Source organism: Pempheris klunzingeri, unplaced genomic scaffold (assembly GCF_042242105.1).
Source record: "Pempheris klunzingeri isolate RE-2024b unplaced genomic scaffold, fPemKlu1.hap1 Scaffold_309, whole genome shotgun sequence".
In the NCBI taxonomy this organism is placed as follows: Eukaryota; Metazoa; Chordata; class Actinopteri; order Acropomatiformes; family Pempheridae; genus Pempheris; species Pempheris klunzingeri.
The window spans coordinates 5,310-30,958 of NW_027255220.1; the positions used below are offsets into that span (position 1 = coordinate 5,310).

Sequence of the window (25,649 nt, forward strand, 5' to 3'; positions counted from 1 at the left end):
TTTGCGGGGGCACTTAAAAGGAAAAATTCACAATGCTTGAACTTAACTTAGATTAAATCTAGTTCGTTATATAATTTCCTTGTTGGAATAAATACAAGTTTATAAGATGACGTAGCATCAACTAAGTTTCTATAAGTTATAGTTCACTATAAATTTAACATTTAAGTTATTCAATTAGATGTACATCATTCTATAATTTTGAAAGCAGTTTAATCACTAGCACAGATAGTCAGACTTTTTCAAGCTATCAACGGATATGGTCTAGTATCAAAACTAATAGAAAAACTAGGGACTTGGAAGCTTTAAATAAATCGTAATATAGCGCTAAATTTCACTTCATAAAAATTCAGATAATTTCAAGAGTTATAAATCATCCAGTAATTATTACAAATTGACAACATTACGAATCAAAATAATCAAAAACATACATATGTAATCTATTACGTAATTAAAAAGAAAACATTATAAGGAACAGATAGAAAAAAATATTGGTGGTTTATGAATAATAAAAAAATGAGACACACATATATCGATTCGCACGCAATAAAATTAAAAAAAGTTTTTAATCATTATAATATTTAAACTATACTCATTAATTTGACGAAAATAATTTTGATGTGAATCAAACTAGTGTGATTAATTGATGTTATTTATCTTGATGCCATGTATGCAATCAAGTCAACAAGACGAGTAGAATAACCCATTTCATTGTCATACCACGACACCAACTTGAAAAAAGTGTTTGTAAGCATAATACATGCTTGTTTGTCATATGATGAACTGTAGGAGGTACTGTTAAAATCACTAGAGACTACTAAATCATCAACATAGTTAAGAATTCCCTTAAGATCGGTGTCAGCAGCGTCTTTAACAGCTTTGTGGATTTCATCCAAAGTAGTTGGTTTCACAAGATTAACAGTCAAATCAACAACAGACACATTTAATACTGGAACACGAAAAGCCATACCAGTAAGTTTTCCTTTCAAATCAGGTAAAACCTGACCCACAGCCTTAGCGGCACCTGTAGAAGCAGGAATAATATTACTGAAACCTGCACGACCGTCTCTCCATGCTTTCATTGAAGGGCCATCAACTGTTTTCTGGGTGCAGTGCAAGCATGAATAGTTGACATAAGACCATCCTTAATACCAAATTTGTCATGTATAACTTTAGCTAGAGGAGCTAAACAATTGGTAGTACAAGATGCATTGCTAACAATGTGCATAGTTGCTGGATCATAGTCTTGGTGGTTAACACCAACAACAAAAGTAGGAGCATCAGCTGATGGCGCAGAAATGACAACTTTTTTTGCTCCACCAACCAAATGTTGGTTTGCTTTTTCAACGGTAGTAAACACTCCAGTTGATTCAACAATAAACTGTGCACCAAGTGAACCCCATGGAATGTTACTAGGTTGTTTTTCACTTACAAATTTAATTGACATATAATCGCCAATTTTGATTGTATTATCATCACAAACTGGTTTAATTTGAAGTCTTCCATGAGCAGTATCATTCTCAAGAAGATAACACTATGCAAGTTAATGTCAAATGATAACAACATATAGTGATGCAATTTAAAGTAGACATACAAAATATTTAGGCTCCATAAATGGATCATTAACAGCTACAATTTGCACGCTTTTATCACCGCTCATTATTCTTTTAAGAACAGCTCTCACAAAACATCTTCCAATACGTCCAGCTCTATGTTGAAAAAAAATCATTTATACTAATTAAGTAAATTGGATATAGTTTTTATAAATTTATAAAAAATCTAAATAATAATTAATATTTCATGTATAACATACCCATTGATACCAACCTTAGCAACCATTTTTTCGTATGCCCGAGACTATGTGATTATTTACCGATTATAAATCCACTCGCGAGGTGGTTCGTCCATCACTCTGAAATTATCGTGCCTACTTTATAAATTATAATACTAATAAGCTGTCAGGTGTTTATCTTGAGATTATTGTCATATGTATATTATCATAAGTTTGTTATACTATTGTAAAGTTGATAGCTAGTGAATAGTATCTTCACGTTAGAATATTATGCATAAATAATATTTAGCGATTATATATCAATTTTGAATATAATTTATTATTAAAAAAAGTATATAATAACCAAAAAACGATCAATTATATATTTACATAATATAAATTTAAAAATATAAAAGAATTAATATAAAAATCAGATTTTTAAATATTTATAGACATGTTAGAGATTAAAAGATTATAGTCTCACTAGGTAATTGTCAACAAATATTAAGTCTTCATAGGCGTCATGTAGTTTATTAATAGGTTATAATAAAAAATATCATGATTAATAACTTTTTCTTAAATATTTTGTGACAATATTATGAGATATGACGAACCAGTCGGTTGTTATCGAATACGTTCGAGTTTAAAAATCCCTTTAATGAGTAATATTTATTACAAATATGCATCTTATCTTTACACGCATGATTTACTGGTTACCTTTTTTCGTCTATTTAGTACATATTTTGGTAGAATTTTATTCTCAAGTATTTTAATTTTGAATAATTTACTTTAAAATAATTGACTATTCATAAATTTTAGAATTTACAGCTTTGATATTTATATAATATTGCAGAATACCCTATAAATTATTATTTTTACAAAATAATTATTAAACTACAATTTCTGATTAATATCAAAGTTGGTGACTTAAGTCACGTATGATGCTAATGACTTATTAACGAGAAAGTCTGATTTCTCTAGGGATTATCCGTTTCTTTATGTTGCTCTGTTACCGTTAAATTTTAATTTTCGTTTGTATATAAAATTTTTTTTTATAATATCACTAAATGATTCTTGATTTTTTCAAATTCCTAATGTAAAATTCAACCTATATAGTATGTTGTTTAATCCTTTGACGCATAATCAAACTATCAAGTCAGTGGTAATAATTTTTGGATTAAAGAAATTACTTTAATGTAAAACTGTATTTTTCTTTATATATATATATTAGATTTTTCTTTGTTCATATTAATTTTTGTTACAAAGTTCACCTTAATAGGAAACTTGAATCACCTGCGCGGTACTTCTTTCGCTTGTCATGTCGTGTATTATTAAATTATTTTTTTAGACGTTTAACATAAATTTTTACTACATCAGATTCATTTTTATAGTTGATAAAATTATTTATATCCGTGAATGTGACTATGTAGTATAACTTCTTTTTGATTATGTAACTCCTGTAGGAAACTATAAAGGAATAGTTTGACTATTTGAATTTATTTTTTGTGCTTTTAATAGATTACTTTATATATACATAAAGAGTGCAATTAATAATTACTAAAATACTGATTTGAATGAAATTGTATATTTAAAAATTAATTTAATATGAATTGGAGAAATTTTCTGATAAGTAATCGTTGAAATTTCATAGTTATATTTAGTTTTTCTTATAGTAATATGCTATATCTATTTACTAGACATTTTCACTATTTTGCCAGAGAATGGAGTCTATCGTATAACAAATAGTGTGTCAGAAGAACTCTTTATTTAATTATTTAATTATTGTGCTGTAATTGTAATGGTAAATAATAAAAATAGTTTATTAAATTTTACGAAAAGAAAATACGTTCGCAAATTTTCGTGACGTGGTCGTGGAATATAAATTTTCGCATTAGTTTTGGTTCTAATTAAATTTATTCAATCAGTTTGATGGATTATACCCATTTTAAATTTTAATTTATATATAATAGAAAAAAATCGTAAATTTTTTTTCCTTCATAAAAGAGGTGCACATATGTTTAATTGATACATAGAAAATCAAATAAAAATTCGCAAGATTTTTTCTTCTCTCATTTCATTATTGATTGAAAAACTATAAAAAACCTCTAATTGGTTAGATATTCGAAGCTGAAAATATAGGAAATATTTCTATTTTAGGTTATAAAAATTCATTTAAGTACGATTAGTTAGGAAAATTAAGCGAAACATATTTTTATGTTTCACATAAAAGAGATATGCGATTTGAATATTATTTTTAATCTAATAATACTTTAAAAATCACTTACGATAAAAGACCATACTGACGGGAAACTTACTCACTCTTAATAGTCCAAATTGATTAAATCTCCGTAACAAAAGGAAAATATAACAGCGAAAGTTTGCTAAAAAACTGGCAATATTTGATAAATGATTTTCGATGAAAAAGGTGAATTTTTCTTCGAAATTACTACGAGTAGATCAACTTCAATAATTTTAAAAAAATTATTTTGCACAATGTTGAAGAATCTTCTATTTTATGGCTCGCAAATGTGGAGGACATTTTTAAAAATCAACGATCTCACCTTTTATATGATCTAATCTGCTATATGTATTGAGTTTTTTTATCAATGTTTGGTCACTCTAATGTGATAGAAGCTACATAGTGAGAATTTAATAGCAATGGAGTGAAATATAAACAATAAAAATGGATACTCATTATAACACCTTATATTTTTCTAAAAAATACAAAGGAATCGAGCATAGCTCATTTTTCAGAATTATTATATAATATCACTTAATTGATATTATTTGTGCAGGGTTTTTTGCGTGCTAACTTCCGTTTTGCAAAAGTTAAAAATTTTCGCCACATTAAAAACTCGGTTTTGGCGCTTATAATCCTTATTTTCATATTAGCAATGTAATATAAAAAATTCATTGAATCGCTGCAAATGCTGTCATATATAGTTTATATATTACTTGATATTTATTTATAGACGCTAATGCTCAGATTTAATGGTACTTGTAGTTTTCATCGCATCCATGAATATAAATTCATCTGCCAGAATAAAGCTCTTTGGTCATCTTTTGTTTTTTGAATAATTTAGTATTATACATATTAAATTCACTGCACTATTATTATAATTATTAATTGTAATTATTCTTATAACTATCACGGGAAAATAAAAATCATTTCTCATTGGGGTTAAAATTGTTGATATTGTTCGTTCAAAATTGAATTTAAATTCTTTTTTTAAATTGATGTAAGCATTAAATTCAGCCTATCTTCATAAATTAATGATTAATTATTACCTGATTCTTTAATGTATCTATTTAGAGCGGATATACCTGTTTCAATTATCCCTTTCAAAATGACTTTACACTACTGTAATTTATAGAATATGAATTTTATCTAGTTTAAAATGAAAAATTAAGTTATAAATAACATATAAATGTATAAAAGTTGAATTCTAGTTGATCAAAAATATACAATTTTTAATTCAAAACAATATTTCTTAAGGCGTTACAATTGTTCTAATAAATTAATAAATCATGACTATTATTTGCAAAACTCTCATTTACAATTTTAAAAGTATCATTTTAAGTTGTAAAATTTTTATTTATTTGTTTGATATTATCTGTGCAAAATTATAGACAGAAATAAAATGAACGAATGCTCTTCAACGCATGTGTCGCTATTCTCATTAGTATTTTTAGACAGTTATTTTAAACGTACCTAGAACGCTTCTTACATCTTCAAAATTATTATTTCAATATAAAATTATGAAAAATTTTTAATTTTGCCTAGAATTTTAAAATGCCTCCTTTGACTCTTAATTGAAGAATATTAAACTTTTGTACTCTTAATATATTTTCAACGCACCGAATGTCGATAAAATGATTATAATTTTCACGTAATAGCTGATTTACTCAACAGTTCTAGTAGCTCCATCGTTTATTTTATTTATTTTAATTATTTTCCAATCATAGCTTATCATATAAGTTGGTATTAATATTTCGAATTTTAATTATCATAATTTTCATAACAGAAACACATGTAGTTTGTCCCTTCTGCTAATTTAAACCAAATTATAATGTTGATGAATCACTCAGACGGGGATGCTTACGTCTATAAGAACATAGTCCAAATATTTAGTTAGTGATGAGTCAAGTATAGTTTTGAGGTAACTCTTCTCTGATTCATTTTCCTCTAGTTTCTGTTTATATCAATGTAAGTAATTAGTTATTAATATATTATAATTGCGCAAATCTGAGGTGTAATTGTCTAAGTAATTTATATTCTACATGAGTGTATATTTATAAATCAAATCAATACTATAGTGACTAAATTTTTGTTATTTTGTAACTAAATTGCATTTTAATTTGCTTAAAATTGACATTTGTGCAATTATTAACTATAAAGTTTTTTAATGGAATGCTAAAGTTTACTAAAAAATAAAGATGTTACTCATTACGCTCTTTTTGACAGTAAGCTATATATTGAAAATATTGTAATGTAAATTATAAATTTCACATTTAAAAATGTTATGCTTGATTCTTAAGAAATATTAAATTGAATCTTTTATGACGATAATTATTTTCTACCAGAAGCTTAAGATAAATTTTTAAGCTAGCGCTGTCTAATAAATTAATTTCAAAGGTGATAATACAAATAATAATTACCATTTTTACAACATAGTTTGTAACATCAAGATACTTTATTGTTATAAGTCTATCACTGATAAGTTTGGACCCAATGTTCAAGCTGTTAAAAATTTTACAGATAAGACTACATATAATAGCAAGAATTATTAAACATATATTCATTTAGTTTTAAACAAGATTTGAGAGTGCTAGGATCAATTTTCTTTCTTTGTTTACGCAGCGAAAAACTTCATGGGCACCTTTCGGTGTATGATCATTCATTCTTAAGAACCAATTTAGCAATTATCAAAGTAATATGTGTTATATTACAAGGTTTTTGATCTATCTTGTCGGTTTTGCAATCAATTTCGTCAAAATAAAAAATTTAATTTCGACGTGCAATAATAAAAATCTATACTAGAATACATTTTATTAGAATTAGGTATTTAAATCTGATCTAACTTTGCATTTTTTTAGTAAAATTTATAGATAAATTTTTTTCAGAAATTATTTATATTATACAACTCTATATGAAATAAATGAAATACTAAATAGAACAGTTAAATAGTTTGACTATAAATCAAATTTTTCCAAGTTCAAGTACCTAAGCTTATTCCTGTAATATCAATTACAATGGAAAATAATAACAGAGATTAAAGGACTCTGTTATATATAACTTTAAGCTTGGTTCATTTGAACACCTTTTAAGATACAAGTGCTTTCCGATTTGCAAATAAATTTTCAATGGGATTAAAGAATGGAAAAAAAGGTGAAAGGTATAGAACTTTGTATCATGTAAAGTTTAGCCTTTTAAAATGAGGTTTTAATTATTTTTTAAAATTAAAACTGGTATATCAATTCTATTATTATAAAGGATTGTTTTAAATTCAATCAGACAACATTGGAAATCTTCTCTATTTACGGCCTAATTATGTATCTTGTGATAAAAAGCTTGTTTTTTGTTATAGTTAAAACAAAAATATTCCTGCTTACACCATATGGTACATTAGTTGTTGCTCTGACACAAATTCATGATCTTCCGCTTTTTGTTACTGTCCCGACATAAATTAAATCTCGTCAAGAAAAACAAACTTTTTGGATGAAAAGTTATCTCTCGAAACAATATTACATAGTCATACCTTTTTTGAATAGTTAATCAATTATTTCTACTCCTTGTAATAATATGCAGGCTTTTTTAAGTTTAATGAAAATTTCTCAACCTTGTATCGATCAAAGAAGTGGGAACTTTTCTTTAACTAATTTCTTTAATGCATTCAGTGTATATAAACAATTTTCGTCCACTCATTAATCAATTTGCGTTTTTTTGATTTTATAGAACCTTTGCTCTACGATAGCCACCTATCTTATCTGCTTCTATTCTTCCTGTTTTTAAGAAACGATTTTCAATCGTTAAAACAGTTGTTCTAGGAAGATACAATAAATATTATATGAATCGTACTGTTCTCTTTTAAGATTAAATTTAGAATTCTTTCTCGTGATGTGGATGAAATATCAGGTCTTACAGTTCTACTATCAGTAGATGTATTACTCTATGTTTGTAGGACATTTGATGACTTAGATTTGTCAATCTGATTACTTGTATCGATATTCATTGTATTTTCGTTATTCTGATTATTCTAAGCAAATTTATTAAAAATTTTTCTTCAAACTTTACCTCGACGAGATTGGTTGCAAGGTGTCAAATTTTATTCCAACAGTGACGAGATAGATCGAAACAAGCTGTAAATATTGTTCGTTATAGGCACTTATATAAAATACAATACGTGGGACAAAGAAGTTACAATGTAAATCAAAAAAAGCTTCAACTAGTTATCAAACCACCAGTAAGTTTAGAAATCGCTATTAGAATGATATTATATCATCCGAATCTATGTAATGAAACCATTGTTGCATCATCTATATATAAGCAGCTCTACCAGTTTTAATTAATAAAACAATTGTGTTCTGCCTGATGAAGATCGTTTACTATATTTTGTCACCCATGTAGGTTCTTACTAGTTTGATAATGAATATTTTAATAAGTCGACACTTGAACAATCAAAAAAATGCGCCGCTCGCACTATTTTGATTCGTTTCATGATATTTTTATATTCTAAGACAGTGTACTCTAAAATATTGATCACTTAGATTTAAACTCATTCAAATACTTTTACTAAATTTTTAGTTTCTTAAGACAACGCAGGGACTGCAAACGGTAACCGCATTAGTATAAATGAACTGAGAAGTACTATGTTGTTGTAGTAAATACCCGCGAGGAAATGCTAATTGTATATATTGCTAATCATAGTGTTATATACGACTTCATTCGGTTGATATCGGTAATAACTGTTTTTACCAATAAATATAATTATCAATTGTACTCTGTTATAACCAAAATACCAGCAACCTACTCTTCTATAATTTGCTTGAACCGAAGGATTTCCAAACGTTACACTAAATTAAATAACCCCAAAATAACAACATTTTTTACGATCTCGCCGCAAGTGGCTGCCGCTAATTACACCTCCCACGCTATAAAAGCGGTAACATTTAATCTGGTGATCATTACTTTTATTTTAAAATTTTTTTTTATTGTTATTCCATTCTCTTTCCTTCTGCATGAACTACAGGACACTACACATAGGCTTATGAAGTATAGTTAGGGTAGGATATATTTCTCACACAATCAACTCCATTCTTTATCACAACTATAGGCACGTACTTGACAAACCTAAAATATAGACGTATATATATTTAGGCGTGAGGTTTTTATAATTCACTCTACCTTGTCAAAGGTTATATAACATTTGTAGCTATTGTGTGTTCCATCAAGTCTCGTTTTAGCGAATACTTTGTAAATCGTAGAAAATTATCATATACTAATATCTGACAAAAATGCAGGTGTTCTATAGATCCCAGTCCAATTTTATGTTGTATTAGGTTTTGAATCAAATAAAATTGGTATGAACCCAGAAATAATACAACGATAAAGCAATCGTAGTTCGTGAAACACTATTTAAAATATGATAGTTCATCTTTTTTTAAAGAATGTAAGTAAAAGATTTTTCAGGTGATTATTAAACCAATCTTTGACGAATATCTTAAGGAAATTACTTATTCAGAAACTGATTCCTTAAATTATTCATAATGATTGATAAAATCACCATAAAAGTTTTTTCTACTTAGAGTAGTGTAAAACAGTTCTAAGTAAATACTCTAGTCGCTATTTTGTACATAATAAGCTCTATACTTTTTTAATTATTTAATAATATAAGAAAGCTAATTTAAGACAAAGTTTACTCTTTTAGTTCACGTCAATAAAAAAAGTGTATGAAATAATTTAGGTATGAAGCCACCTAAAATTTATAATCTGAAACGTACAATATTATTTTTTTTGGTAATTTTAAGTTCGATTATATTATAATTTCGTATAAATACTTTGTTTGACTCGACCGTTTGATTTTAAGTATCTCAAACAATCAGCATAGTTTACAGCAAAAAGCAGTTGCGGATTTTCAACACAATTATTACGAATATATAACTCAGGTATACAGAGCACTTTGAACAGCGGATTTTTTGTAAACATAAATATCTACTTTTCACTTAAAAACATTTGGAACCTTTCCATATGTGCATTCACAAGCTCTCGTCCAATAAAAAGATTATTGGAGGAGGGCAATATATCATACAGTACATTAAATATACTTAATAGAGAGAATTTCTTGACAGTAAATAGATGGCTTAGTAATATAGATTTATCTCGCTGACCTCAAAGCTAAGCTGGGTGTCGCTCACTTTTTTTTTCGGTCTTTAATATTCCTAAATTCGAAGTTAGTCGGAATACTATAGTAATTGCATGTTTATAAAAAATTATAATTCATGCTGGTAGTGGAAGAAAGCCTGATGGGCGAGTTAAACTGATTTTTTTTAGTTACGAGGTTAAACCCCTGGCACAGCTTATTGGGCTGTGAAGTTCAAGTTGGTCAGACTTGCTTCATTAAAAGCTGTAGGCACCGAAGCGGAGTTCTTTCCATCATATCCCAACCACACGACATCACACACCAGCTCCGACTTATTATTCTGCAATAGTGTGGGAATTTAACCCACTAAAAAAAGCATCCTTGTTTTTGAGATAATAAGACCCCTACCCTATCCATTTTTCGGACGTTGGCTCTATGGGAATCACCTCAACAGAGGCAGGAATTTACTATCGTACCCTAGTGCATCAGCACTCGATTTCGCCCTCCCATCAGGCTTCCTCTCACCACCAGCATGTACTATAATTTTTTTATAGAAACATGCAATTACCATAGTGTTCCTACTAACTTCGGATTAAGGGATACGATAGACCGGAAACAGTGGGCAGCATCGGGATTCGAACTCATGACCTGGAGGTCATGAGTTCTAAGCCTATACCACTAAGCCATCTGTCCGCAAGGTGAGTTAAACTGAGTGCTGAGGCACTCAGGTACGATAGTAAATTCCTGACTTCGTTGAGGTGATTCCCATAGAGTAAATGTTTAATATATGAATAGGGTAGGGTGGTAGTCACTCCACTACGATGATTTTTAGTTGGTTAAACTCCCACACCATTACGGAATAATAAGTCGCAGGTAGTGTGTGGTGTATTATGATGAATAACTCCACGGCGGTGCCTGCAACGTTTAATAAAGCAAATCAGACCAACTGGAGCTTCAGCCTAATACGCTGAGTCACTGGTGTGACCTCGTAACTAAAAAAAATTTGCATGGCAACTTAAATTATATTATCATATAACAATATCAGTAAAATTTCAAGATAATAACAATTTTTAAGTGTTGTGAAGTTCATTAAGTTATTTTAGGCGAAAAATCTAGAAATAAAAATTGTTGAGTTTTGTGATATTTGTTTGTAGAGTAATTCCATATTTGCTTTATTAATAGCCAAAATATTGTTTCTGTTTATACACGTTTCAATTTTTGTGTAAAAGATTTTTATTTATACGAGGTGCATTTACTAAACTTGTTATTAATGTCCTTTAAGGTACACTTATAAGTAAAGTTGACTCTATTACCAAAGACATTTAATTGATATTAGAACAAAACTTCAATATATACATATGTCCTGCATATGTACATTTGTAAAAAGCAATTGTTTTTATGTTATCCATTTTTGGCAATTCGAATATATAAAGCCTGGTAATAAATCCCCTATTTTCGGTATTTGCTGCATTTTTTCTATAACTAATTCAGTAAAATCGGCGCGAAAACTTCGCATTTTTTTAAATTTACACCAAAGCTGAATTTGAATATTACCATACAATACAATGAAACATCACATATATCTTAGTCAGGTATATAAAGACATATAATATAAGATTTAATTTTTGTGAACTTTAAGTAATGAGCAAGTGTTCCACTTATGCCACAGTTTATTAGATTATAATCTTGTGTATCCCTAAATTCTAAATAGTTAGATTCACAATGATGCAGTTAGAGTTTTGTAATCATATATAATGTTTTTAATTTAATAAAATTTCATATTAAGAGAAGGGTGAAAGTGGGTGCTTGTGCATGGAGGGGAGGTGTGAAAGTAAGTGTATCTCTACGAGATGAAATCGTTAGATACAGCGTAATTAATTTATACTAATTGTACTAGATGAGGAAGAATCACTGGAACCTATAAAATATGAGTGTGAATTAGTTTAAGTAGTGCACTCATATAGATTACGTCTGAAGAAAATATATACGTAGTCAAACTGTTACAGGAATTGTTTATTTTGTAAACAAAATAAACCATTTGCACCAGTATCGCAATCAGAATAATTGAACTTAATACAGTTTTGCTTTACGTAAATTACTTTAGAAATATGTTATAGATCATTATCTTCACTTTTTATACGAAGCAAGCACCGCATATGTTATTTTAAGTGCACAATAAAAAACAGTTTTAAAAAATTTCTGATTCTACAAATCGTCTATTGATAATTTTATCCAAAAATATTATAGTAAGCATAAAAATAATAATGATTAATTGTAAAAATTAGTTACCACTTTATTGCTGAAATATCTCTTTAATCTAGACTGAAAAAATTGTGCGAGATTGTTATCCTAACTACAGGTTTTTATAACAAAAAATGAAGTAAATCAATTTTAGGCATTTGACAAAAAATTCTTTTTGATCATAAAACGTATTGATAATATATCAATATATAGTTGAACATTATTTTATCGAAAGTAAGACAAATAAATTTAAAAATAATGGAGGTTATATCATACCAGTTACGGTCTACAAAACTTTTGGATAATACATAATGTATTGAACTTTTTAAAAGCAATAGCAAAATAAATATTAAAAGCTAAAGGGCCAATATTAAATATAATTTATTCACCTAAGTTATTATCCTACGAAAAGTGTGACCTGAACATTATTAATTAAAAAAAAATTTCATCCCAAGTATAAATACACATTAAGGTAATATTTGCATTTATATAGAGAAATAGCTGATTTAATTATTATCTCACGTGCTAAAAAGGAAATATATTTTTAATGGTGTGTAAGTGACGTACTGAATGGATAATTATGAGCTGATGGCTTATTTGTATAGGTCAGTGCTCACCGATTTCATTGATCTTGCTTTGAGTCCCCCACTGTTTCCGAACATTCGTATTCCTTAATCAATAGTTAGTAAGAACACTGTGGTAATTACATGTCTATAAAAAATATTTTCATCATGCTGGTGGTGAGAGGAAACATGATGGGAAGGTGAAATTTGGTGGTGATGCAATGTAATTCTAGAGTAGTAAATTCCTGTCGCAGTTGTGGCGATTACCATAGAGCTAATACCCAAGAAATTTATGGAACACGGCGGTTATTGTTTCAAAACGAGGATGTTTAATGAGTTAAACACACTATAACTGCAGAATAATAAGTCAAAGTATGATGTGTGTGAATTATGATGATTTACTGCGCTGCGATGACTACGGGGATTTATGAGAGCAAGTCTGACCTAGCATAACATTACAGCCTGATAAGCTAAATTATATATTAATTCACGGCATAAATATAATAAAGGCGGCAACATATAATAATATTGCTGGCTATTTAAAATAATTAAAGTGTTTTATAAATTCAAGACTGTGAGACGTAGCATTTATGAGTATAGTTTGGACAGTAACTACAACCTATCGAGTGGTACCTTTCTGATAAATTTTTTTTCTGTTACTTCTTATTGTATTTTTGACATGGCGTAAATTTGTCAAAGCTATCAACGCACGCGCATTGGTTAGGATCATTCTGTGTATTCTTTGAAATATTTTGCTGTTTAGTTTTTCAACGTCCATGATTGAAAAACTAAACAAATTGAATTATAAAATTATAAAAACTAATAGAAACCATGAAAAAACCCTTTTTAATGAATTTTTTTTACGTTAAAGACTATGCTAATAATAAATTTCAATATTGGAGGTGCCATATTCGTAAGTGCAAAGGAAGATTAAGAACACTTCTAGTTAATAATATTTGGAAATTATTAAGAAAGGTTTTCATAATCATAATCATAAGGAAACAGAAAATGATATTCAAAAAGCTGTGGTTGCATATAAATTTAAAGACATGGCCATAAACACATCATACCCAAGTAGTAAAATTTTCTCTATCATTACAAAAAAAGAAAATATTAATTATCTACCCCTCGTAACGAAAAAAGAAAAATTAAAATATATTTTTGAGAAATTCATTTTCAATTAACAATGAAACAAATTTAATTGAAATGAGAGTTTCATTTTTAAGAAATGAAAATTTTCGTATGCGCGATTCAGGTTAAAATAATTCTAATCGTTTTATTATTTTCACAACTGATCCAAATCTGACACATCTGAAAAATTCAAAGGTGTGGATTGCAGACGGTACATTTAAAGTAACGCTAAGAGAATTTGGTCTGTTGTATATAATATATGCTAAAGTTTTTGAGAAACATGTCCAATTACTTTATATATTAATGAAAAATCGGACACTAAATTTATACTCAACTATGTTATCAATTCTTAATAAAAGTGTTGTTTTTCCAATGTACCTAGTTGTTGACTTTGAAATACAAATTTATATTGATTTTAAAAAAGCAACATCTATTTACTTTTTTATATTCCACTTTGGACAGTGTATTTGGCACAAGGTTCAAAAGGAAGTATAATTTTCCCAAATTAATGGCCAAGATGTTGATTTTAGGATATTAATTGAATGTTTCCATTCACTGGCATTTGTTCCTCCAGAAAATGTCAAAAAAGAATTTTTTCAATTAAAAATAATTGCTGAATATTGTGAAAAAGCCAATTTGAATAACTTTATAAACTATTTTGAAAAAACTTCCTGAATTCTGCCAAGTATCTCATTGAGTGAGTATCTCATTGAGTCTTGGAATGCTTACACCCGTGTCATGAATGATATACATTTGACGTCCAATTTTTCCGAATCCTTCCCTTCTCACTTACTCAATACATCTGATCAATGTTATTCTGGTTTAATGACATTTATTGATAAATTAAAAGATAGTCAGAGTAGAGTAAGACTGAACAAGAGATTTGTTGATATAATAAATGTGTAATCCAAATATTATATCAACTGATGAAATGGAAAATAAATTAAAACTGGAAAAAGTAATAAATATATCTATAAATTATGATTTATATTTCCTTCAAGCCATTTTAACTGTATACAACGTTAAAATAGATTAAACATCGTGGATTTACTCCATAATGTCATAATATATTTAAGTTATTTAGACAAAACAACTAATTTAAAAATAAATGCAATATTATTGTTATTTTTTCGATTTTATATTAGCTGCGCACGCAGTGACGGGAAAACTCCTGTTGGTAGTTTGCACGCCAACTAAGACCTATCTGGTGGTACTTTCCTGATAAATTTTTTTGCTATTTTTTTATGATAATAGCATGTATTAATTTAGTGTAATATAATAGCACAATACTTATATGTAAGTTAGAATTAAATTAATGCAAATATTCAAAAAAATGAAGGATAAAAATGTGACCAGTGCCACAGGGAAATTCATAACTATACGTACATTTGTTACAACCTTGTGTACTATTATGGATCTTGTTCTCAAATACTCGGGAAAACAAGCATGTCACCACATAGTATATTTGTGCGCCCGCATATAATTAGAGTTATGCATATCGATCTAATAGAACAGTTTGATACAGAGTGATACCATGCGCGGATTTCTAATGATGTCGGTACAATCACTTGAAATTGCTATTATATTTCTTAAAATATAATAGCAATTTTATGATTTCTATTATAGTTCCAATTGAATGAATTGATCCCCAATAATTTTTTATTGTAGATGCGACAACTAATTTCGATATGAAGTATTTTATAATTCATAATGATCTAACATTTGTCCAGAAATTATAATACCGATTCATGAGCATTAATATTTTTTTATTTTAAATAAAGTAATTATAATTTAGTAATATAATAAAATATTTAAGTCATTAACTTCTTAAAAATATCAAAATTTATCGGATATTTAAAAAAAGAAGTTATCTATTATTTATTAAAGTACCACGAAAGACATATAAAAGCATAGTTTGCAAATTTTTCATAAAAAAAAAGCCAATGATAATAAATTTGATAACAAAAAGTTGAATAATGATTAAAAATTTAAATAAAAATGCTAGATAATGTTCATATAAATCCACCAACGACTATAACAGCTGAAGGACCAAGAGCTTGATAAGAGTGGATACTATTGGGAGGGTAAAGAATTATGTCTCCAGGTGTCAGAACAACTTCAGTACCCCCAGCACATATTCGTAAATAACCAGAGACTATGCCATCCATTTTCTCATAAGAATATGAGTGCTCAGGGAAATGTGTATTGGGCTTAAACTTGAATACTCGTGGATCATAACCGTATGATTTTAGTCTTTGTGCCATGGAAGCAACTGTAAGATGACCATCTTTGGAGGTATCCCAACGAACCATAACAGGGTTAATGACAGTAGTTTTTTGATATTCCATTTATATAGATTTAGTAAAATTAAGACTAACAGTATCTTAAGAATATAATTCCGTAAATAGTTGGATGAAACATAAGAAGGGATATTTACAGAGATTAAATCAGTATTAGATAGTATATATTATACTATCTAATACTTTTAAAAGGCACAGTAGTATTTACACAATTAGACTCTACATCAGATATAATGTAGAGGTTGGTATAAACAAAATCTTGTAAAAGTAAAAAAGGAAGGATTAAACTCTATTACTGATCTAAATATTATTGAATCTGAACAAGGTACAAACATAATATCAATATTGATACAATTCTTGTTTCAATGTCAATATATAATATATAGTTACTAAGATACGAAAAAATTCGAAATAAAGTTATTTTTTTAAAATTTCTTATTTTTATTATTTTTTTGAGGGGAGAATTTAATATTTAATATTTAATATTTAATAAGAGTGCGTTTACTTATTGTAACATAAAATGAATAATTCTTACAGTTAACTACACGCATTTAAAAAATACCACATTAACTTTAATTTTAAGTTAGAGATCACTATCGAATACTGCTAGTTCAATATGAGAGGGTTTTTAATGTTCTAATCATATTTATACTTGATCAATTCAGTATTGAATCATTATTGATATTGATACTAAAACACACAATCCCTTAGTCAGTCTTCTTTCTATAATTACAAAATTTTTTATATTGTTACATATTATAAAACATAAGAAATTTGCATTTGGTAAAATATATAATGGAGTATTGTTAACTAGATTTAACTAGTAAACAATTTGAGGCAATATTTTTCGAACAGCAATGCTATTCTATCATATCTCAATTCTAATTCTATAAGTAGCTGGTAATAATATTCACTTGGCAATATCAAGTAAAATACTATCTACAATGGACTCATTTTATTTAATTTAAAATGTGAAATACAGTAGAATTTGTGAATTAAAAAATTTATTTATATATTCAACACAATTTATAATAAACTATTTGCTTCAAATACAATTAAATCTTATTTGGACTAGATTTAAACAAAGTGATATTAATATATTAAACTTTTTGTATCTAATATTAACTTTAAATCCTAATAAGCTGCTGATTATCACATTATTCTCTGATTTTGAATTAAAATAATAAAAAATACAATAAATATGTTGTATATAAAAAATATATTGATTGTTGTAGAATGCTTTATTTTTATACCGCCACGCAGTATCGAAGGACGAATAATTGACTTTATAATGTACCATATGCCAGAAATAAAATATAAACGCGTATCTTTGGTATTCTTAAGAATATCAAAGATATAGTTATAGGATTTTAATTTACGTTACAATATCGCATTTATTTTAAGACTCTAGTATTGCTGAATATTACCGTATTTATTTAATAAATACTAATGGTCAAAAAATCGTAGCGTATTATTTTCAATAAACAAATGTACGAGATAAAAAATTTCCACCGAAAGATTATGAAGCTGATCTAATAACTTAAAAAATGTTGTTTCTCATAATTATTAAGATAAATTTTGCTTTTTTTTTAATTTTTGATGATTTAAAATTATACAAGAAGTCCTCTTTAGATTTGAATATATCTATATTATCATGCAGTAGAGATATATTAGAAGGAACTAGTGCATAAAGTCTATTCTCAGATTGTCAAATTATATATAAATAGAATTATTATATATAAATAGAATCATTTATTGTAATAACGCAACATACCGGCGCAGACCGACAACCATAACTATCTGTTATACTCTGATGACTTGTACTATCTTAAAGCATTACTATTCTTACGCAAATTATATCTATATTACATATATGTAGATGGAATTATATATGTAGAATATTATATATTAAATAGAATTATATAATGCTGCATAGAATTAAATTTTATATTTTCTTTAAGAAAATTTAGTTTCTATAACTCGGTCGACCTGTTGTAACATTGGAATATTGCGTTAAGTATAATTTATACTTTTCATGAAAAATTATCACGATTTTACTAATAGTGTGTAGTATTGTACTTGACAAAATGGCATCTAAAATTTGTGTGATGTTACTTTTGTTAACTGCTACTAAATGAATTAAGTTCACAGATTTGGATATTGCAAGATAATTTACTTTTTAGAGAAATGCATCAATATAAGACTTTGCTCCATAGTAGGGTTTTTTTGCAAAAACAGAATAATCTTTCATCTATGACAAATACAAAAATTAACAACATTGTGCTCCTACTTATTTTAAGTTAAAAAATAAACGATAAGAGTAAAATTCTCAAAATATACTCATAATCACTTTAATATAAAACTATAAAATTATCCTACACTTACAATTATTATAAAACTAGTAAAAAGAATCTAAAATGTAGTTCTTTTTAGAATATTGTAACTGTGACTAATAATTATTTATTCTTTTAAACTACCATCATAACAAAGTTATTATTAGGAAGGCGACATTACTTATATATCTTTGCTAAGAATTTATTGAATATGACAATAGTAACTTTAATGGACGTAATTAATAATATCTTTAATAAAATATAAATTTCTGACATAACAAAGTATAAAAAAATCGATTTTACAAAAAATCAATACGACGATAATTAAAGGATAGTTTACTAGGAAAGTGATTGACAGTAAACTATTCCTTTTAGTTAATATCTGCATAATTATTGTTTAAATAAAATGTAAAAATATAAATTGAAATTATCTATATTCATATATAAAATAATATGAATATAAACTAGAGTGACATATTTATCTATAGAGATGAACACTGTAATGTGCTATAGTTGTAAATGTATTCCCTTTTTATAGAATTTGGCTATGGTATTTTCTTGGTCAAGTTAAATGGGAGTATTTTAGTAAACAGATGACTCTATAATGAAATATAATCATGCTAGCGGTAAAGAAGCTTCATAAATATGCATGATTTTGATTTACTATTGTATATAGGTGAAATACTTGAACGTTTAGAATAATTATGTACACAGAATTCCGTTAATACTGTGGCTGTTACAAGGGCATAAAGATTTTTAATTAAGTAAACTCTTAAATTACGACAGAATTTCAAGTGAGATTTAGTAGAGAAACATATTGTAATATATATTAAGTTGAAGTAATCAAATTTAAGAATTTCATAGTGTCATATGAAATGCTTAAATTTCATAGTCTCATATGATAAACATAGTTTTTCATAGTGTAACATAAACGCTCAATATTTTCCTGTAGATACAGTTTGTTCGTAAAGAGGAATTGTTCCGAGGAGAAAGAGTGCTTGCGCATTGTATGAAATAAGTAGATGAATTTTTAAATTTGAACAAAAACATAAAATTACTATGATTTTTTTAATTTTTAATTATACGTTTTGAGTATAGCTTCAAGATAAAATGTACCTCAATAACGACTATCATTGAAGCATATTTGTTTCAACTGGGCCATATTAATTAAAACCATCTTTTCAGAATTTTAATATTTGGATTACATGGCTGATTTATAATTTTCTCTTCAATCAGACGTTGTTGCTCTTTTAGATTTCTAATGAATATGTCTTGAATATGAATGGTCAAATCTGGAATAAGATGCCAATTGTATATTTTATGGTATTTCTAATATTTCTGCGTTTTATATTGCTCTATTAATCATTGATAGGCATTCCATGATTTAATATATCACTTTTTGCTTCTTTTATATTCTTAATATTTTAAAATATATCAAGAATAATTTAACATTGGGATTCATATATTTTTCAACATCGGTACACGATCTTTTGAACTCATCTTCGACAAAACCAATAATTGCAAACGAGATTGACATAACAAGTTTTATGTTATATTTAATAAAATTGATATCGCGATGGTATTGTTATTTAAGGCCAAGTTTCTGAATTTTCCTGTAAATGCACTGTCCGAAATGAAACAAGCACCTCATTTTTTGATGCATTCTTTAAAAGCATTATGAGCTGCTATTTCGAAATCAATTAATATTGAAAAGAGTAGCACCATATCACTGCTTTCTTTGATCATTTGCATAACCTCTTCGTAACTTTTCACGGACTTGTCAAATATCAAAGTATAAAGTGAAAGGTATTTAACAAGGTTAAATACCTTTCTGTTAATTGAATATAGTTAAAAAAATCGTTAAAGACAACCTTAAACGTTCAATCCACAATCCAAAAATTAGAGTTTTTAGGATTTAATAATATTTTCTTTGTAGAAAATATCATTATTCTGGTTTTCGTCAACAGATTAATAATGTTATACACATAATAATATATTCATTCATCGGTGCCTTAATATTATTATGATTTGTGGTTATATGAACTTGAATATCACTTCTTTTTCTTATATTCCTTATATTTGTATAAACAGATAGTTTAAGGATAAATGGTCATTTGCTTGTTAGAATGCAGCAACCAATTTCTTATTAAATATCTACATATTTTGTTTAATGTATTAAAATGAACCGAAGCTGTATAAATGAGGCGATTAACATTTATGACGTTGTTACGTCACATCACTGTTTATCTTCAATGCTACTCAAGCACTGAATACAGCATTAGTTATAATCTTTGCTTTACATTATCGTACATAGTTTTTGGAACTGGAATCGCAGCAAAGAGCGGCACTAACATTGGCGCATTCAACAGGATCAATTAAATCGACTGTATTCAAGATATTATATCATGGTTTGAAAGATCCGAGCTGGCTTACACTGTTCATGGAATAGAAATTGCTTATACAATGTTTCAATTCTAAAGATCCTTTTGTCAGATAATGTTTACAAATCATGGATTCGGAGAAAAGTCCGAATATGTAGGTATCAAGAAGTTCTTAATCGATTATTACAGTGCTACTGAATCTAAATATATTTCTCACAATCGTTTTGTTACTGCTTGTCAGATGTCTACAGAAAGCATTAGGAGTTTTGGATAATGCCTTTCCCAAACGTTAGAATGAGCATACTGAAAGATACGCTTTCCAACCAGTTTATACTATCAGAGACTGCTAAGACACATTGTTCAAGTGACACTTGTTCTTGCTAAGCTTTAGATGACTTAATGGCCTGTGATAATAATATTGAAGTTACCTTAAGAAACGAGGCTGAAACAGTTTAATCACTTCCTAGTGCATGCCAACGCATCCAAATATTGTTAGTGATGATAGAGCTGGATTGGATAAGATTATAAACTGCGAAAGGAATAATACTGGGTTTTAAATCCAAATCCGGACATCACGCGACAATCGAACCCATGCGTTTGATTATCACGTGACAATTAATTGAAGAGTTGATCATAGCAATGAAAAGAGAGAGTTAGCTATAAAATTAATTATTTACGAAGGTAAATTTTAAGCAGAAGTTTATTATACGTCCCTTAATTCTAAAACGCATAAAACAGATTAACATATATGAAGTTTAAATCTCCTTGTGTGGCACGGTGGATTTATTTTTTGTTATTTCTTTTAGTAAAAATGCTCCCTCCTAGGAAAAATTTTGCAAATATTTTTTTAACGAAGAAAAATACATAATTTTTTGATAAAAAATGGAATATTGAACAAACCGCGTATCTTCTCCTATTAGAGCAATGATGGATTTTCTATTCATCGAAAAATTAAAGATGCTCCATAAAGGTATGCAGAAAAGAAGCATCCATACTCAAAAATGCCCTCTTTTGTGTATTAAAAAAAATTAAAAGAAATTTTTAAAAATGGCATATTATTAGTTGGCTGGTGTCAAATCATGGCAACTGAAAATGATTATTGGCCATTTAAAAAGCGCTATATGTAGCTGTAGCTATTCCAAGTACCTCTGGCAATTAGTTGTAGATAGTTTGGATTTTAAAGATATTATAATTAGGTGGTCTATAACAGTTGTCGGAATTGATGAATCACAATTCGGCAAAAAAATATACCTTCGAGAACATCCCGTTCCCGGTGCCTGAATCTTGAGCGTAACTATCAAAGAACAATTCTTACGTAAGTACCTAATAGAACAGCTTTTTAATTGCTATTTACAATTAAAATATTGTGAGACAGGATTCCATAATAACTACTGATTGTTTCTCCAGATATAACCACTTGCACGAACTTTATGAGAATCTGCAGGTGAATCATAGTATTGAATTTGTTTATTTAGAAACTGGAGCTCACAACAATACCATTGAAGGCACATGGGGCGCCATAAAGTATCGGATTTTCTACGAAACAGAAAATTTTCTGTAAATAGCAACGGGAAAATCAGCGAAAACCCATCAATGAATTTCTATGCGAATTTCAATTGAGAAGAAAAAATGTAAAAATCGTATAGAATGGTTTTTTAAAGCTCTAAAAAACATTTATTATATTTAATTTATTTAATATTTGCTTAAATTACACAAAATGTTCATATTCCGCTAATCTGTTTTATGCGTCGAAGTTAGGATGCGTATTTTTAAATAGATCCCTACCGCGGTTCACTCTGAATGATATAATTAAAAAATTCAAAGAAAAGGGTCTGTCGGTAAAAGATACTAAAGGTGGATCAAGAAAGGTTAAATTTTAAATTAAACAACGAGATAAAAGAAAAAATTCTCGCTCTTATTAATGATGACTGAACTTTTACCCTCCAGTCAATAATAGAAAAAGTTCCATTAAACATGTGCCAAACTAGTTTATAGGTGACTCAAATTAATGAATATTTCATTTAAAATGACTCGGCCAATTCCTATGAGTAGAAATTCTGCTGAAGTTGAAATTGATCAACAACAATATGCTACTCCAATATTGCAATTAATTTGAGGAAATATAAATTAAATATTTATAGACAAAATTTATTTTCTATGCATATTTTACAATCTCATGGACGTTCAATTGTTAATACTACTCCAAATCCAATTTAAGTCAATCGTAGAGGAAGGAACGTTACCATGATTTCTGTTGTAAACGCACTTAATGTTATTTATTGTGAAGCAGTGAATAACACACTATAAACAGTGATATATTTCAACAATTCTTGCAAAAAATTCAAGAAATATTGGAATTAGGTAATTAATTTTGGTAATGGATAATGTACGTTTACATCATTCTAATATCTAATATAGAATTTTATGATAACTACGCGTATGAAATACGTTACCTTCCTAGATATCCCCCCTTTTTTAATCCATGCGAGTAAGTGTTTTCTAAAATAATAAGTATTGTTAGAAAAAGTGGCCTTATCCGTGGCTCAATTGAACTGCAAGAAAGAATGAAAACAGCGGCTGAATCTATAAGTGAAGCTAATATGAAAGGATACTTTCACCACAGTAAAAGATTTCTTGAAAAATGCCACTCAATTCCTCTGATATACAAAGGAATTGATTAGATTTTAAATTTTTAATTCAAAACCTTGTATTTATTAACCCTCTAACGCTTTTGGGGTAAAATTCACCCCAAAACGATTTTGTATTGGGCATATCTTGTTTTCCCATTTTTTTAATTGCTCCATATCATAGTTATTCTTATAAAACATAATGTTCTATAATTTAATACGATAAATATTAAAATATATAAAGTATTAAGATTTTTATTTTAAGATTATCTTCTAACGCTTTTGGGGTAAAATTTACCCCACGTTTTTTTTTAATCATTAATTAAAAATTTGTTATAATTAACTAAATAACGAACTTTAAAAAATATCTAACGAGTCGTTTTGCAGAAAACCTTAAACTAAACAACTAAGTAATGCAAAGCGCATGTGCAATATGTACTTAATTTGTTATGAATCACGCTAACGACTTGAGTGATGAGTTCATCTCTTCCAGAAGTAAATTTGAAGACCAAATTACCGATGAAAGTTTTTTATCAGATGAAGAGGTAGACTTTGAAGTAAATTATAATATTTTAAAAAGTAAAAAACTGAATTATTTGGAGTACATCAAAACCAATTACAACTAAAACTTGCGTCGAAAATACTATGAATCCAGCTCCTGGTGCCACTTCTTATGCCTTGTTAAAATAAAATCTTTCTGTGGTTGCTTTTTGTTATTTTTTACAGCTGGGATTTGTAACAAAATTATACCTTATGCAAATATGTTTGGGAAACATTATTTCAAAGATGAGTGACATGATATGGATGATATTGAATTTAAAGTCTATTTAGGTCTTCTTGTGCTAATAGCTACTCGCGAGGATAGAAAAGAACTTATTCCGAGCTTTTTAGTGTTAATGAAGTTAAAGAAATCTACAGACGGGTTATTTTCACATCGTTGACTTAAACAAATTACAAAGGCTCTTCATTTTGATGATTTCAAAACTAGATTTAAAGGCAAGAACGAAGATAAGTTTTGCCCTATCAGTGAGATATGGGATGAATGAGTTATTTTTTCGCATAGATGTTTTTCTTCAAATCAGATTGTTACGATAGAAAAACAACTGGAATCATTTAGAGGAAGATGCCCCTTTCGTAAATATATGGCAATAAAGCCTGGGAAGTACTGGCTAAAATTCTTTCTGTTGGTGGATCCTATTGTGAACTATTTTTTAAATATAATGGGTATACCTTGGTAAAAATAATTTCGGCTACTAAGGCAATGTAAAGTCGGCGAAAGCGTCGTTCTTTCACTGTCAACTCCATTATTCCACTCTGGTAGAAATATTTTGCCTAAAAATTTTTTCATCCATTTCACTGGCAAGAAAATTACTAGAAAAAAACTAACTTTCTTAGGAACGTTAAGTAAAAATAATAAAGAAATACCTCCTTGTCTTTTACCTAACACAAAAAGACCATTATACAGTATGTAGTGCGTTTGTTTTTTTATGAAGAATATATGATGACATCATACATGTGTAAAAAATCTCAAGCTGTCATCCTATTATCAACTGGCACGACAAATAACACTGTTACAGATAAATCGTCAAAGCTCAAGCCGAAAGTAATAATTCACTACAACTAACATAAAGGTGGAGTGGATAATGTCGATAGAATGCCGACATCAGTTTCCACACTCAGATTTACTAGGCGATGTGCTCTGATTGTTTTTTATAGTATGATTGACCTATCTCTAATTAGTTCGTTCGCATTATACAAAGAGATATTTAAAGATGATAAAAGTCAATAAGATCGTTCTTAAAAGAAATGTCGGAGACTCTGTATGTATAGCCAACTTTTAGATCGAAATTCAGCCAAGACAATTACGAAGAAATCAAACAAATGTGTAATTCCAAATAAAATATCCAAATTCATTGGAAAGCCAGCACTCTACGATTTTTGTGAA

General features: G+C 28.1%; 1 pseudogene; it reads right to left on the reverse strand.

Moving 5' to 3' along the window:
* Window positions 1-650: 650 nt before the first annotated feature.
* Window positions 651-1,225, reverse strand: LOC139225487 (glyceraldehyde-3-phosphate dehydrogenase pseudogene; annotated as a pseudogene).
* Window positions 1,226-25,649: the final 24,424 nt, after the last annotated feature.